The sequence below is a fragment of the Pteropus alecto genome, unplaced genomic scaffold (genome assembly GCF_000325575.1).
Source record: "Pteropus alecto unplaced genomic scaffold, ASM32557v1 scaffold98, whole genome shotgun sequence".
NCBI lineage: Eukaryota > Metazoa > Chordata > Mammalia > Chiroptera > Pteropodidae > Pteropus > Pteropus alecto.
Window position 1 is genome coordinate 16,355,695 of NW_006443570.1, and position 15,440 is coordinate 16,371,134.

Here is a 15,440-nt window from a genome sequence, read left to right on the forward strand (position 1 = left end):
TGCAGCCGAATCGGCACTGGTGCTGAGAGCAAGCAGGTCCATTGCCAGGAAAATCCACTTGCGGACGCGGCCCCTTTAAGAGAAGTCTGTGGCTGACTCTGCCGTAGCCTCCGTCTCACTTAGCCGCTCGAGGCCAGACAGCCCTGCATCCTCTCCCCGTCCTACCTTCTGCTGTTGCAGGGTGATTTCTTGGATTTCTCCCTAGTTGTATGGCTTGTTCGTCAAGATCCCAGGTGATTTTTCCTAGCTGCTTGCTCCTTGTTTCCATCACAACTTTGATTTGGTCGCCAGAGGGATGAACAGAGCCTCTATCATTTATGCCTTTTTTTCCCTTCCCCTCTCATTCACTCATTTATTTGGCAAATATTTTATTGAGTGCCTATTGTGCTGTTGGTATTACAGAGATGAATAAGGTCAAGTCCCTGCCCTTAAAATCCTCAGGGTCTGTGGACCCCAATAACCTGTTCTATTTCAACATTATATCTGCTGGAAAGGGACTTTGTATATAGCACACAGCATCTAGATTTTCCAAAGGAGGACAACTTTTGAATTCTCAGAAACTGGGTAGTTTCTTTGCTATGTAAGAAGAGTTTACCTAAGGATCTTTCTTTTCTTTTGAGCCAGGAAGAACTTAGGGTACCACCACACCCACAGCTAGCCTGAAACGGGTAGGGAGATGGGACAGGTTTGTGTGTGAGTCATAACAGAGGGAATTGTCCTTCTTGGGCTGAAATGGGACTTTGGGTATAGATTCCTTTGGGTGTAGATTCCACAGCAGATTTCCTGTGTCGACCTTGGGGCTATCTAGGCTGTGGTCTGGTCCAGCTGTTTGATATTGTCCTCTCCCTGCCAGAATGTCGTTAAGCCTCAGACAGTTCTGGAGAAAGTGTGACTCAGTGTAGTGACCATTCATCAGTAACTCAGAGAAACAGTGAATGATAAACAGAGGAAGAGCCCCTTACAGGCACTGTGACAGTGATGAAGGAGACTAATATCTTCTCAAGTGTAACTGCTCTCCACCCCTCGTCCTTAACGCAGCCAGCAGATGCAAGTGCAGAGAGAAGAGGCCTTTCTCCCTCAGGGAGCTCTAAGAATGAGTATTACATACAACACACATGTATGTGTGTGTTGGAAGTGGAGAGAGCTACCACGCTATTGTGCCACTAGATTCTTGCAGGAGGCAGAAATACGAGAGTCATTTGGAGGCCAATTCTTTGGGTTGGCAGGTACTTGCTTTCAAGTATTTGTTGGCAGTTGAGATAAACTTCCAGACCCACGCACACTTTTCCACTTCCGAAAATGGGTATGTTACTATTTACTTTCACCTAACCTCAACTCCCACACTCTTCCAGGGCTTGGTCTCTGACTCTAAAGTAACAGACAAGATGATAGATGTGAAAGTAAAGATGAATCATCTTTGAGCTTTACTGTTTTGATATAGATAAAATAACTTGTGTATATTCAAGCTTATAACTTCTGTTTTCAACCAGCTTATCAGAATGCTGTAGGACTGAGGGCATTTTTCAGATATTAACTTTTCCATCTGCAAGAAAGGACATGTTACCAAGACAGTCTATAAAGGGTGTGCTTAGACTTTAATTTTCCATGCGATAAGAAGGAATCAGAGAAGAGGTTGACATAAGAATAATATGTGATGAAAAAATATTATGGCTATCTATTGTCTTTTACCCTTTTACAAAGCTTCAGTTTTTCAGAATTAACTGAAGGCTTTCTAAAAATACAGATTTCTGGGCTCCTTCATCAAGATTTGTTAGATTTGCATATTAGTCATAGAAGGCAAACTTTGTACCAAACCATGCCATGGTTTCAATGGCTGAACAAGATAACGTTTGTTTTTTATGCCACAGCCCAGTATGGGTCAGTGGGGATGGAGTTCTCTATTTCACTTAGTCATTCTGCCCCCACCCCTCTAGCGGTTCTATGATGCCCTATGACCTCAAAGTCCTTTACTGGGTCTTCTATGTCCATACCACAAATAAAGGAATGAGTGGAGGTGTGGAGAAGACACACCTGTTCTTACTTGCTGCAGCAAAGAGGTGACCATGCCACTTCTACTCACATCTCATCAGCAAGAACTAGTTTCATGGACCCCTGCAGTGCCCTGGGAAATATAGTTTAGCTGTGTGCCCAAAAGGGAAAGGGAACTTAGTGAAAAATTAGCAAGTCTCAGTCATGACCTTGGATAGATGTCCTTGAGAATTCTTACAAAGATGGCTTGGAGCCCATTTTCTTTAGAAACACCAATCTATAGGTACCTGTGGGTAATAGAAGATGGGTGCTAATCCACTTTCAGATCATGGAGACTCATCCGTAGTGGCAGAATTGTAAATAAACAAAGCAAACGCCTACTTGTGTCCTATTTTTTTTTTTTGTCTATAATAGCTTCTTCAGCTGCAGCTCAAGTCCACAAATCCATACCTCAAGGTCTGAAAGACTCCACACATCTCTCTGAGACTCAGGTTCTTCATCTATAAGTGGAGATGTGAACACATGACATCAAATAAACTAGTTGAAGTGCCTGTTAAAAAGCCTGTCATAAGTAGGTGTACAATAAATATTAAAAGAACATTATTATGCTTAATAAAGAATGGTTAAAAGGTAAAATCTTACAATTATAAACTTAATAAGTTATGGGGATTTAATGTACCACTATCATAAACAATAATGTATAGTATATTTGAGATTTGCTAAGAGAGTAAATCTTAAAAGTTCTCATTACAAGGGAAAAAAAAAACGTAACTATGTAGGTTGATGGATGTTAACTAGACTTGTCATGGTAATCATTCCACTATATATGTATATATTTATATATACATAATCATAATGTTGTTCACCTTAAACTATTACAAGGTTAAATGTCAATGATACCTCAATTAAACGGGGAAAAAATTAGAGTGAAAATTAGAATTTTAGAAAATTTATATCCACCACTGTGAGCTTGATAGGTTACCAATATTTAAAGACTTTGCTGATGAGATCGGTGGTGATATTAATGAATATAATTTTCCACAATATATAATGAAATATGGCAACATTTGGAAGATCTGCATAACTCAATAAAGCAATACTTTTCAAATGATCAATGTCTAAAAAAATTTTTATTTGGTGAATGTTTTGATCACAGTTCAACATATCTGTGAAAAAAGAATTAGTCTATTTTAAACTGTTGAGAAGATTTTACTTATTTTAATATAAAGTGTCAAAATAAAAAATAAACAATCAAACAAAATTGTAGATCCAAATAAACAAATACCAGAAAGATCAATTGGGATCCTAAAAGCCAAATCAAACACTCTTAGACCTTATGTTATTAAACTGGTTCGTTGCAAGACAAGAGCAACTTTTGGAAGCATAATCCTACGATGACTGCATTCTACTTTGCCATAATATGAAAAAAAATGTTTCATGGATATAATTCTGGCCATCTCTCTACAAAGAAAGGATTTTTTAAAGTTAATTTTTAATTTTAATACTAATATTTCTTAAAAGGAACTGTGTGTAGATGTCCAGAGAGTATTTTAATTTCTTGTATTGTTTGAATTTTTTTTGTAGTAAAATTTTTTTCTTGTATTTCTTAAATTTCTTTAATGAAAAAAAAATTTTTTTTTGTAGCTGTTAACACTCTAAGCTCTGGAGACATGCAGAATCCGGTTCAAATCCGCACCTTACAGTTTACCACCCTTGGAGAACAGGAGATAGTTTATCTACCTTTTCTTAACCTCGGTTTTCTTATTTTCAAAGTGGAAATTAATAACAATTTCTACATGAGGTTATTTTGAGAATGAAATGAGATAAATTCTTGTAAAGCACTTGGCCTGACTCCTAGTAAATACTCAATAATTGTTTTTTGTTGTTTTATCATACTATCATCAACTTTACTGACAGGTAGCCAAATGATCATTCCTCCTGATTGCTATCTGAAGGAAGATCCTTTAGATTATGAATGCATTGCTGGTAGTAAAATAGCATAAAAAGGGAAAAGGGATGTAAGAATAACAAACAAAATATTGTATTAGCTCTGTTTTTCAGAAGAAAGTCTATATTTTTATGAAAGGGACTAAGGAATATCAAAAACTAAGATAGTAAATATTCAATGTACACTATAACTAGAACTCATCTTTTATTCCACATGCAAAATATTCAATATCTATTACTTTGTAGTATCAATTGTTAATTTGGGTTATATAATCTACAGAAGATAATTTCTAGACTTCAAATATATTTTCCCATATGTAATTTTTCCAGCTCTATTTAGGTATGACTGAAAAATAAAAATTATAAGAAATAATTTTAAAAGTATTTAGCAGAGGACTTGGCTTGTAAGTTTCCAGGGAATGATGGGATCTATAGAGTCCAGAGATAAAGTGGACCCTTGCTACTTGAAGTGTGGTCCACAGACCAGAAAACTTTTCATCACCTGGAGTTTATTAGAAATGCAGAGTCTCAGGTTCCACCATAGATCTACTGACTCAAAACCCACCATTTAACAAGACCTGCAGGTGATTTAATAAGATATGCATATAAAGATTTGAGATTACTTGGGTTAGAGGTCATCTCCAACCTCTTTACTCCGAGTTCCTGTATTTGAGGGAGACATGGTAAGGGCAGAGTCTGAGAGGTGGGCCCAGCCCAGATGGCCTCGAAGAGAACAGATGATGATCATGCTAGAAAAGTGCAGTTTTCATAAATGAACAGGCATCTTTGCTGACCTTAACCTCCTAATTAAAAACACTGTTTTGGAGCTATCCCTCTCTTTTATCTCTCCTCTAGGTGTTTGGTCCATATCTTGTTGCGACTGCTCTTCTATGTTTTCTTAGAAAAGATATCATTTCTGGGCATTTTTGAAGTTGAGGGGTGATCAAGGACAGACATGGGTCCTGGAAGTTGGACATGGACTGAATATTGGAGCTTTTACAGCTCACTTGGTGATGCCAGCACTCTGAAAATGAAGTGGCTCAAAATAGGTATTATAAGGGTGCAGGTCGTTATGGTGATGGGAGATTGAAAATAGATTGGATAAGATGTTGAAATAATGGCGGTGGGAGAGGGGGGACCACCACAGTATATATTCTTTGAATTGTGTGTAAAGAAGTCATAGTCTGCTCCCATGGAGCTAGAGGAGAGCCTAAGTCAGCATCTGCAGTAATAATCTCTCTCTCTCTTGTTGGGAGCCAAAACTAAGAACAAAGAATCTTATAAGTCAGCATCTGCAGTAATAATCTCTCGCTCTCGCTCTCGCTCTCGCTCTTGCTCTCGCTCTCTCTCGTTCTTGCTCTCACTCACTCTCTGTCTCAAGTTATATAAATCCTGATAACTAAAACAAAATAAGCTAACAAACAAAATAGCAACCTTTTATTCGTATAGAGTTTTATAATTTCTATGAGACTTTTTAGGCATTTATTTATTTAACAAATATTTGTTTAGCACATAATGTATATCAGAAATTGGACCAGGTGCTGGGATTGTAATGGGGAGCAAAACATACACAGGCATTTCTCTCTATGAAATTTATGCTGAAGTAGGTTTACACTGTAGGGGGTTCGGCTAAGTTTTATTGAACATTTACTATATGCCAGTCACTGAACTAGGCACATAGCCCCAAGGAATCCGCTTAACATTTCTATGAGGTTGGCAACTTTATTTTCTCCTCAGATAGTGTTGATGGGAGTGCCCAAGGATTCAAAGTTCAAGTGATTTTGCCCAAAGAGATTTAGGTAGTTATTGGTGGGCCAAGGAAGAACCCGAGTTCATGACTCTGAGTTGCTCAGTCATGAGCTTGGTCTGCACATAGTCTGACAATGGCAGTGGTGGTGAGCCTTGAAGGCTGAGTAGGGTTTTGGAGACAGAGAAAAGTATTCCAGGAAGTGGAACTTGAGTAAATTGTAGAAGGCGATGACAAGACAATGACCTATGGGGAAAGGATCATTTCTGGAATTAAAAGCTGAGGCCTACAAGTGAAGACTGCTTTTGGGAAATGACAGACATTTCCCATGGTGGCCTGAGCGTAACATCTGCAGGCACTGTGGCTGGAAAGTAGAATTGGAGCAGATTGGGAAGGGACTTTAATGACATTCCAGAGAGTTAGTCCTTTATCCATTAGGCGACAGGGAACCATCAACACATGGGAGAGGGATAAGGCTGAGTTCTATTTAAGTAAGATCACACCTACAGTAAAACGAATGTGAATTTGGCACAGTTTGGCAGGAATGGTGGGCAGTACAAAAACAGTGAAAAAATTAGTTAGAAAGCTGTTGCTGTACTTGTTCACCCAGCCTCCCCACTCTGTTAGATGGTGAGCTAACCACTGCTTCTCAGACTTTAATGTATGTTTCAATCCCTGGGAAAGTTGTTAATATGCGGATTCTGATTGAACAGGTCTGGAATGGGGCCTGAGAGCCTACATTTCTAACTGTTTCTCTGGGAACCACACTGTGTATAGCAAGATGTAGAGAATAATGACAATGTGCATAGTTACATAGAGCCCCTACTACATGTCAGTCACTTTGCTGAGCCTTTTGCACTGTGTGTTCATTCAGTGCTCTCAATGATAACCAAGAGGCAGTTAAGATCGTTATCCCTGCTTTACTGGTAAAGGAGCTAGAAGTCGGAGAGGTTAGGTAGCTTGTTCAAAACACATAGACATTCTAGTCCCGTCTCTCTAAATCTTTTCTGCCATACAGAACAAACAAAATGCAGTCAGAGTTCGTGAGCTTCTCCTTAAATTTAAATTCTTTCTGCAGAAATCCTGTTACCACATATTAACCACAAGAAAGTTTCAACTTTTACTCATTCAGAAAGGAAGGAAGAAGCAGTTTTTTCTTTTTGTCTCATGACCAAGACGGCTCCTTTAAGGAACAAGCCTGCACAGTAGCAGGTGAAGATAGGGAAGCCCATAAGATCCGTGAAGCACACATCTTTAAATGTTCATGTCTGATGCAGTGTCTTGATGCAGGGGTACCGGGGGGTGGGGAGGCAGCAGATATGATGGGCCCTGGTGGGCAAGGAGCCATTTGTTTCTCTGTGTTAAATCTCGCGGTTGGGGACAAGGCCTGGCAAGCAGCCCAGGAATTTCTTGTTTCCTAATGTGGAGAATTCCAGGATGCAGGGAATTCTCCAGTTATGTTAACTAATCTGCTATTGCAACATCTATGGCTGGAGTTTCTCACTTCTTAAGGCCAAATCTGGAAAGCGAACTACTCATAGAATTCATTAGCAAAATGGAGAATGTGGACAATAGAGGGAAAATAACACAGGCTTCAGAGTCTGAACCCAGGTTTGTGCCCCAATCCCTATAGTTATTAGCTGTGTGATTTTGTGCAAATTACTCAGAGACTCTCATCTATAAATGGATTTATGATACCCTGTGCAGAGGGTTGTAGTGAGCATTACATAAGGCATTGGGTCTGCAAGTGACTGCTACATGTCAGGTGTCCAATAAATGCTTGTGGACCTAAATTCACCCTCTCTCAGGCTCCAGTCTTATTTCTTGTTGAAATAGCCCCAAACGTTCATCTATGAGGACATTCGCAGTGGGTCTGTGGAAGGGCATGAGGAGATGGGGGAGCTTGGATGATATAGTAGAATTTATTCCCATATTATTTGCCAATGAATAGGTTTTGAGATGGATGTGAAAATCAAGACCTCAGCTGCCTGGGACATGTGCTGACTAACAAGATGCATTTTAGCAGGGATGAGAAAGATATCGACCTTGTATGCTACAAATTTAAGTGCAAACGTGAGGCTCTGGATAGTCCCACCATGTGAAGCTAACAGAAAAGTGAAGGTGAACTTGCTCTACTTGCATTACTAGAGGTATAAGCTTTGGAACGAGAAAGTGAGAGATGTACTTTTCTCTCTCTCTTGGTCAGAACAGCCTTAAGACCTTTCCACACTGGATGGGAGCAGAGAGAGTAGGTCTTATCTTTAGAGGAGAGGAAATAAGGCGGTGAAAGAAGTGAAGACCATATATTTGAGGAGTTGTTTGGGAAGTAGAGTGGCTTAGCCTAAATAAAAATAAACAAGGTAATTGCTATATGTAATGATCTGAAAGTATAAACTGAGGAAGTGGGCTGAAGGAACAGAATTAGGAAAAATGAATGGAAACTGCGGAGACAAACTTCAGTTCCTTATATGGAAGAATTTTAATAATAGTTGCTATTAATCAGCTCCTCTGCCAAGCACATCACATTGCTTCGTGTCATCAGTCCTCTGATAGCCTTTCCAAGTAGACATTCTTTTTTCCATTTTTCAGATGAGAAAACAGGTTCGGATAAAGGAAGTGACTTAGCAAAGTCACACAAATCAGGATGGGTGGAGTCAAGAACTAAACCTCTGGACTCTGAAGACTCTGCTTGCCCCACTGTGTTGGACTGTCAGACAAACACGAAGCCTGAAGATAGACTGTGTTATCTTGGAAAGTATTGAGTTCCCTGTCATTGGAGGTGATCATTTGTCAAGAATTCCATGGAAGGAATTCAATAAAAGAAGTTTGACTCTGGAATCATGCCGCCTTAGTAATTAATTTGCTGAAGTTTTCTTAAGCTGTTTTTTAGACCTATTATACTCTAAGTGCTTGTCATAGGGCCTATAGTGAGAGCCCAACAAATGATAGCTTTGATAACAGGCTATACTCAGTTGCAATGGCCTAAAATCCCCAAGTGTGATGAAAAGCATTAATCTACACATCCAAAAAACTCAACAAACTCCCGCTAGTATATACTTAAAGAGATCCACACCAAGACACATCGTAATCAAACTGTCAAAAGCCAAAGACAGTGAGATAACTTGAAAACAGCAAGAAGCAACTCACCAATATAAAAAAAAAATCCTCAATAAGATTAAAAGCTAATTTGTCATCAAAAACTATATAGGCCAGAAGGCAATGACATGATTCATTCAAAATGCTAAAAGCAAAAACTATCAACCAAGAATTCCATATTAGATAAAACTATCCTTCTAAAGTGAAGAAGAAATTAAGATATTTTCAGTTAAATAAAAACAGATTTTTCAGCTAGCAAAACTGTCCTACAGAAAAAGTGCTAGAGAGTCCTTCAGGCTGAAATAAAAAACACTAGGCAGAAATAAGAATTCATATGAAGAAATAAAGAGCATCAGTAAATATAAAAGACAGTCTAAATATATTTTTATTTGTATTCTTCATATTTTTAATTTTGTTTGTATTTGTATTTTTTATTTCTATTTTTCTTCTTTCTGATTTAAGATTACTGTATAAAGCAATAAGAACAAATATGTATTGCTAAACATACAATCTATAAAGATGTGATTTGTAAAACAATAATAGCAAAACAGAGAGGGTTCATTAATAAATTTATATAGAAATGACATTTTTGTATACTATTGGAATTAAGTTAATATTAATCCAAACTATATTGTTATAAATCAGATGTTAATTATAATCCCCAGAGCACACACTAATAAAATAAAATATTGAAAGAATAGTACAGAAAAGACAAGGGAATTTGAATGGAGCATGTAGAAACAAATCACAAAATGGCAGATTTAAACCCTATCTTATCAGTAATTACATTAAATGTAAATGGATTAAATACTAATTGAAAGGCTGGGTTTGACAGAATGGATTAGAAAAACAATCTTTAAAGACAATATTTAAAAAATTATCAATGTTCAATAAACACATAAAAAGATGCTCAACGTCATCAGTAATTAGGGAAAAGCAAATTAAAACCACAATAATATACCATTTCATACATACAAGGATGAATGTAATAAAAAAAATGGACGATTACAAGTATTGGTGAGAATATGAAGAAATTGGAACCCTCATGCATTTCTGTTGAGAATGAAAAATGGTACAGTCACTATAGAAAATAATTTGGCAGTTTCTCAAAAAGCTGGACTTAGAGTTTACCATGTTATCCTGCAATTCTACTCTGGGGAGCTACCCAAGAGAATTGGAAATATATGTTCATACAAAACCTTGTGTATGAGTATTCACAGTCTCATTATTCACAATAGCCAAAAGTTAGAAACAACCCATGTGTCTATAAACTGATGAATGAATAAACAAAATGTAGTATATTCATACAATGGAATAAAGAGAAAGTATTGATATATGTTACAACATGGGTAAATCTTGAAAACATTATGCTAAGTGAAAGATGTCCATTACAGAATGCCACATTTGCACGTGAAATGTCGAAAACAGGCAGTTCAGTAGAGACAGAAAGTAGATTAGTGGTTGCCAGGGCTGGGAGCAGGGAGAACAACAACTAAAGGATATGGGTTTACTTTTTAGAAAGATGAAAATATTCTGGAATTAAATAGTGGTGATGGTTGCACAACTTTGTAAATGTATTAAAACAACTGAATTGTACAACTTAAAAGAGTGAATTGTTCGGTGAATTATATCTCAATTTTTGAAAAAGCTATGAGATAAAGTATGTAGATCTCTGAATATTACTTGGCACGTATGTGGTATTTACCGAACATTCTTTTTTTCCTTTCTTTCTTTTCGTCATCCGCTGTGTGACTTAAGACGTCAATCTGCTTGCCTCTGAGAGTCTCTGCCAGGTGATATTAGCTTATTGGAATGGTAAGTCAAGCTCATAATCCCAACTTCCTGAAAGCCTGATGTCTCTTTGGTCTCAGATTCACTTTCGTGTTCATAAGCAGATGTCTGATCATCAGAGTATGGATATGTATCACTCCTCAACTAGCATGCCTGAGGGTACCGCACCCAGATAATGTGTGACATGCCTGGGCCAGACTTTGAATGAAGCTCCTGGCCCTTGAGCTTCTGTTTAACTTCCTTTGCTTTTTTTTCCTGCTCTGCCATCCTGCCTCCTCTGCTGGGATCCCTTAGGGTCCTGTTTAGAGGCAATACAGGTGGTGTGACCAGGGCCAAGTGACACTGAGAGAGTCAGTGAGGTCTGTATCTTCGAAAATGTCTGTGTAGTGACCCAAAAGGGGGAAAAAATGTGCCACTGAAACAAACTGCAGCCATTCTCCAGCCCACCAGATGCATAAGGATGCCTGCTATCCCACTTGAGAAAACACTTTTAGGCTCCTTGCTGTTCAGCAGCTTCAGATCTCCAGGCCTCATTGGAAAAGAAAGTGTTAGAAATAAAGAATTTGTTTCTCTTTTTTTCCCTCTTTGATATCCTATTTTTATTTTTTGAATATATACTCAGAAGTAGGATTGCTGGATCATCATATGGTAGTGCTCTTTTTAATTTTTTGAGGAACCTCCATACTGTTTTCCATAGCAGCTGAATCAATTTACACTTCCATCAACAGTACACAGATATCCTTTTACCACGTCCTTGCTGACAATTGTTATCTCTTGTCTTTTTGATGATAGCTTAACAGGCCTGAAGTGATAGCTCAGGATAGTTTTGATTTGCATTTCCCTAATGATTGGTGATAATGAGTATCTTTTCATGTACCTATTGGCCAAAAGCATAAGCAACAATAGCAAAAATTAATAAGTAGGACTATATCAAACTAAAAAACTTCTGCACAGCAAAAGGAACCATCAAATATATAAACCATCCAAAATGTATAAAGAACTCATACAATTCAATATCCGCCCCCCCTCAGAAAAAACCCCAATCTGATTTGAAAATGGATAAAAGAAGTGAATAGACATTTTTCCAAAGAAGAGCTCATTTCTTGGTGTAAAAAAGTGAAATGGGAACTTCCTTGTTCAGAGATGACTTTTACTAGAAAGGCATTTTTAGTTTCTAATAGCGGATGTAAGGACTGGGAGAGGGACCCATGAGAAAGGAGGAAAGAGGAGGTGGAAGAAAGGACTCAGTTCCGAGGATGAACCCCATAACGAAAGGGCAGATTGAGGTCTAAGGTGAGAGCTGACCCAAGAATGGGACCTGGAATGTAATGCTCAGTTGTTTGTTCTCCTGCATGGTGATTCCTCAAACCTTTGCAAAGCAAGTAATAAGCCAGTTACAGTTGAGTTAGCTGGAGGATGCCAGGAAGGAGGTGGGATGGAGGCGAAGTTCACATTCGGGGAACAGGAAAAGAAGAGAGGAGAGAAGTCGAAGGTGATGAAAGGAAAGCTCAGAGCGGCATTTCAGACTGGGAAGTGAAAAGAGCCACGTGGAGAATGTGATGCCTTGGGAATAACGCTAATCCTGGGAGATGGTTAGATTTCTTTGATTTGTGTAAGATGCAGTCTTGGGTTATGGCGTATAGTCAGGGAAAGGTAACCCCAAGAAGCTGGCAAGCACAGCGCTTGTGGGTGTTGGATTCTTATGAAAATTTTGGAGGCTTCGTGGGAAGAATCTAGCTAAGCACACAGGAGAAGAAGGGACATGTGGTTGAGGGGAAAGGGCATAAACAGAAGTCTGAGGTGAGTGGGTTTAATGAGCTCATCCAAGGGTGTATCACTGACACATATTAGAACTCCAGCAAAGTCTGAGAAAAACTGAGCAGAGGAGCTAAGACTAAGAGTAGTGAGATGATATGACGGAAGGAGGGCCCAGAGCAAAGGACTGGCTAAATATGGGGGGGGGAGGCAGGCTGAGAGAAGGGGGTGCGCAGTATCAGGAGAGGGTGGAGGTAGCTTAATGTCAGGGGCCTGATGTGTGCAACACGAAGGGACAGTGTTCAATGCTAGGCAAAGGGGGAGGATTAGTACCAAGGAAGGACTTGTGCTGAAGACTGAGAGGAGAAACGCCAGTGACGGGGAGGGCTCAGTGCCCAGAGAGGGGACATAAGTGCCAGAGTGGGGAGCTAAGTACCAAGTGTTATTGAGACAAAAAAGGGGCCCATCTTCCTGCACGCTTCTGAGCCAAAGACAGAAGTGCAGGTTTTGCAGCAAAGTAAGATTTATTAGAGTTGCAAGTCCCAGAGACACAGCAAGCTATTGCTCACACGCCTGGCGCCCTGGGTGTCTCCGGAGTATATAGGGAAAAATCAGTAGTCAAGGGAGTCAAGGTCATGGCTGCTACCAATTGGACAGCTGGAGGGAGATGAGGCAATCGATGATTGTGTCCAGTTCTGGAATCAGCCATGGGCCATCCCCTCTGGTCCCATGGCCTGGTCTTGTGGCTGGTGGGATTGTTCTACCTTAATGGGCCTGGGGCTGAAACACATCTAAAGCCAAGATGTTATTTATCCTTAAAGTTCAACCGAAATCTATCGTCCTCATGATTATAGACCTGACCTTGGTTAATCTTATGTCCTAAGGCTTAATGATTAAAGGAGCAGGCTTACAGAGGATAGGGGCAGAAAAAACAAAAACAAAACACAAGTGACTTACAATGCCATTATCTGGGAAAAGTCAGCTTGAATCAGAGAAAAAAAAATATATGTTAAAGAAACAAAAGTTTATGTGTGGTTACACAAGGATAACTAGATCCCAAGTGGGAGGTTGGGAGGCCACATTTCTGCAGGAGCCCGGTGACCAGGACAGAGGAGGTCAAAGCCAGGGATGGCCAGGGAAAAACCTCCTATAGGGGCTCAGAACTCTCGAGACCTGGCCACACGGTCCCATCTGCCACACTGCTCACTCCTTGCTTCATCCTCCCCATCTGTTATGGCCGACTCTCCTCACTTGGCGTGTGGCAGGGCTCGGCCACCTGCGGGGACATGCGAGAGCAGACGTGAAGCCCCACAGGGGCAGGGGCAGCTGAGGCAGCCTGTGGGCTGCAGTTCTTGACTGCCCAGCCCCACCTCTCTCCACCCCAGGATTGAGGCTGGTGGCTTCTGGGGCTGGCCAAGCTGGAGCAGAGAACAGAGGCAGCAGGTCCTGCCTAGGACCTCTGAGCTCTATTCCAGTGTCCTTTTCCCTTCCCCAGCTGTCCAATGACACCCCACCTGTGAAGGATATTATCAAAGAAGGCTTGGAGTGTGGGAGCAGTGGGCCATATTCCCCTAATGCCAGATTTCCAGGTGCTAAAGCCCTTTTGCATAGTGATGAGGCAAGGCATCCATGCCTCTTTCGGCTACCATTAGCTATCAGCTTCAGCTGGGTTCCTGTGATAGATTCAAAATAGAAATGGAAAGAGCCATCTCACCCAGCTTTTTACAGATGAAGAAATAAAGGGCTTAGATAAGAAATGTGCCAAAGGTCTCTTAGGAGGTTGGTGGCAGGGCTAGTACCAAGAGCCAGGCATCCTGGCTCCAGGCCACTGTCCTTTTCCTCATCCTCTGCCTTCCAAATACTGCATGGCTTTCAAATCATGTCAGAGACCAACAACTCCACTACTTAGTAACTAGATGACTTTGAAAAGTCAGTTAACGTCTTCAAACCTCAGTTTCCCCATCTGTAATATGGACATAACACGATCAAAGTGTCACCAGGCTTATTAGATTCAATGGGAGGTCACATTCTCAGGCTCCTGTCCTCCACACACATTATAAAGCACCTTAGTCTTCTGAAATAGTTCCCTAGTCACAATCGAACCCAGAGGGGCTTTTGTGCAGTGTCACCCACATGCAAACAGACATGTTCATGAGTACAGGCTCTGCCTCTGCCTTGAAAAGCCTGGTAGTGTTCTGTTGGGGACACTGGTGGCTCTGCTCCTGATGTACTGAATTCCGTGACGTGCAGTTGTCTCTGGGGGAGCGGTGTGCATCTCCTTTTTTTGTAAGAGGTTGACCAGAGAAACAGTGTCCAGGCGGTGTGGCTGTACTTCAATGCCTGCTGGAATTTTTAGTAAAATAACGCCTTTAGCTTTTGCTTAGTGTTTTTCAAGGGACTCAGTAACAAGATCATTAAGAGCCAGGTCGAGAGGTTTCTCTGAATGCCAGGCTCTGCTAAGTATGGCAGAGATGGTAGAGCTCACCAGACATTCCGTTGGTTCCTAACATTTCACATCTCATCTTTCATTGGGTGGGGCCATCTGACTGGTTCTGACCAATGAACGGAAGTGATGTCACTTCCAGCTTGAAGCTCAGGAGACCTATTTTTTCTTGTCCTCGCTCAGGAATTGGTGCATTCCAAATGTTGGAATCATGAATTAACATGTGGAACAGAGTCCTCTTTCTGCAGTGCCTGAGTGAAAATAAACTTTTAGGTGTAAAGCCACTCTGGTATTGGGCTTGCTTGTTAACAACACAACTTAGGCTCTTTTGACTAATGCAGCTAAACTTTGCCTTTCCTAACAGTGACTTCCTTACCCAATCAACCTCATTGGGCCAGGTTTCTTTTTCCCTTCAAATGTGATCTCCTCAGGAGATGACAAAGTTCGATACCTAGCAGGCTTCTTGTAAGTGTCCTTCATGAGCTCACCACAGTTGCCCAAACCTGTCAAAGCCTCACCTAGAGAGGGCTAACTTTGCCATCACCATTTCACCACTCTGCCTCACTGCTGCCCCCATTTCAAAGGTCTCTTCTCTCAATAACAGATCCCATCCGGGAGTCCAAACTCTGGATTCTGAAAGCTAATGAATACACACCTGTGTGTGTGGCAGTT

The 15,440-nt window shown here is 40.4% G+C and overlaps 1 long non-coding RNA gene across 1 annotated transcript in view; it reads left to right on the forward strand.

Annotated features, from left to right (window-relative positions):
- Positions 1–8,584, forward strand: part of LOC112473188 — a 31,315-nt gene extending 22,731 nt beyond the window's left edge. The window contains exon 3 of the long non-coding RNA XR_003043947.1: positions 8,273–8,584. This is a non-coding gene — a long non-coding RNA (uncharacterized LOC112473188). The remainder of the gene's footprint in view (positions 1–8,272) is intronic.
- Positions 8,585–15,440: the final 6,856 nt, after the last annotated feature.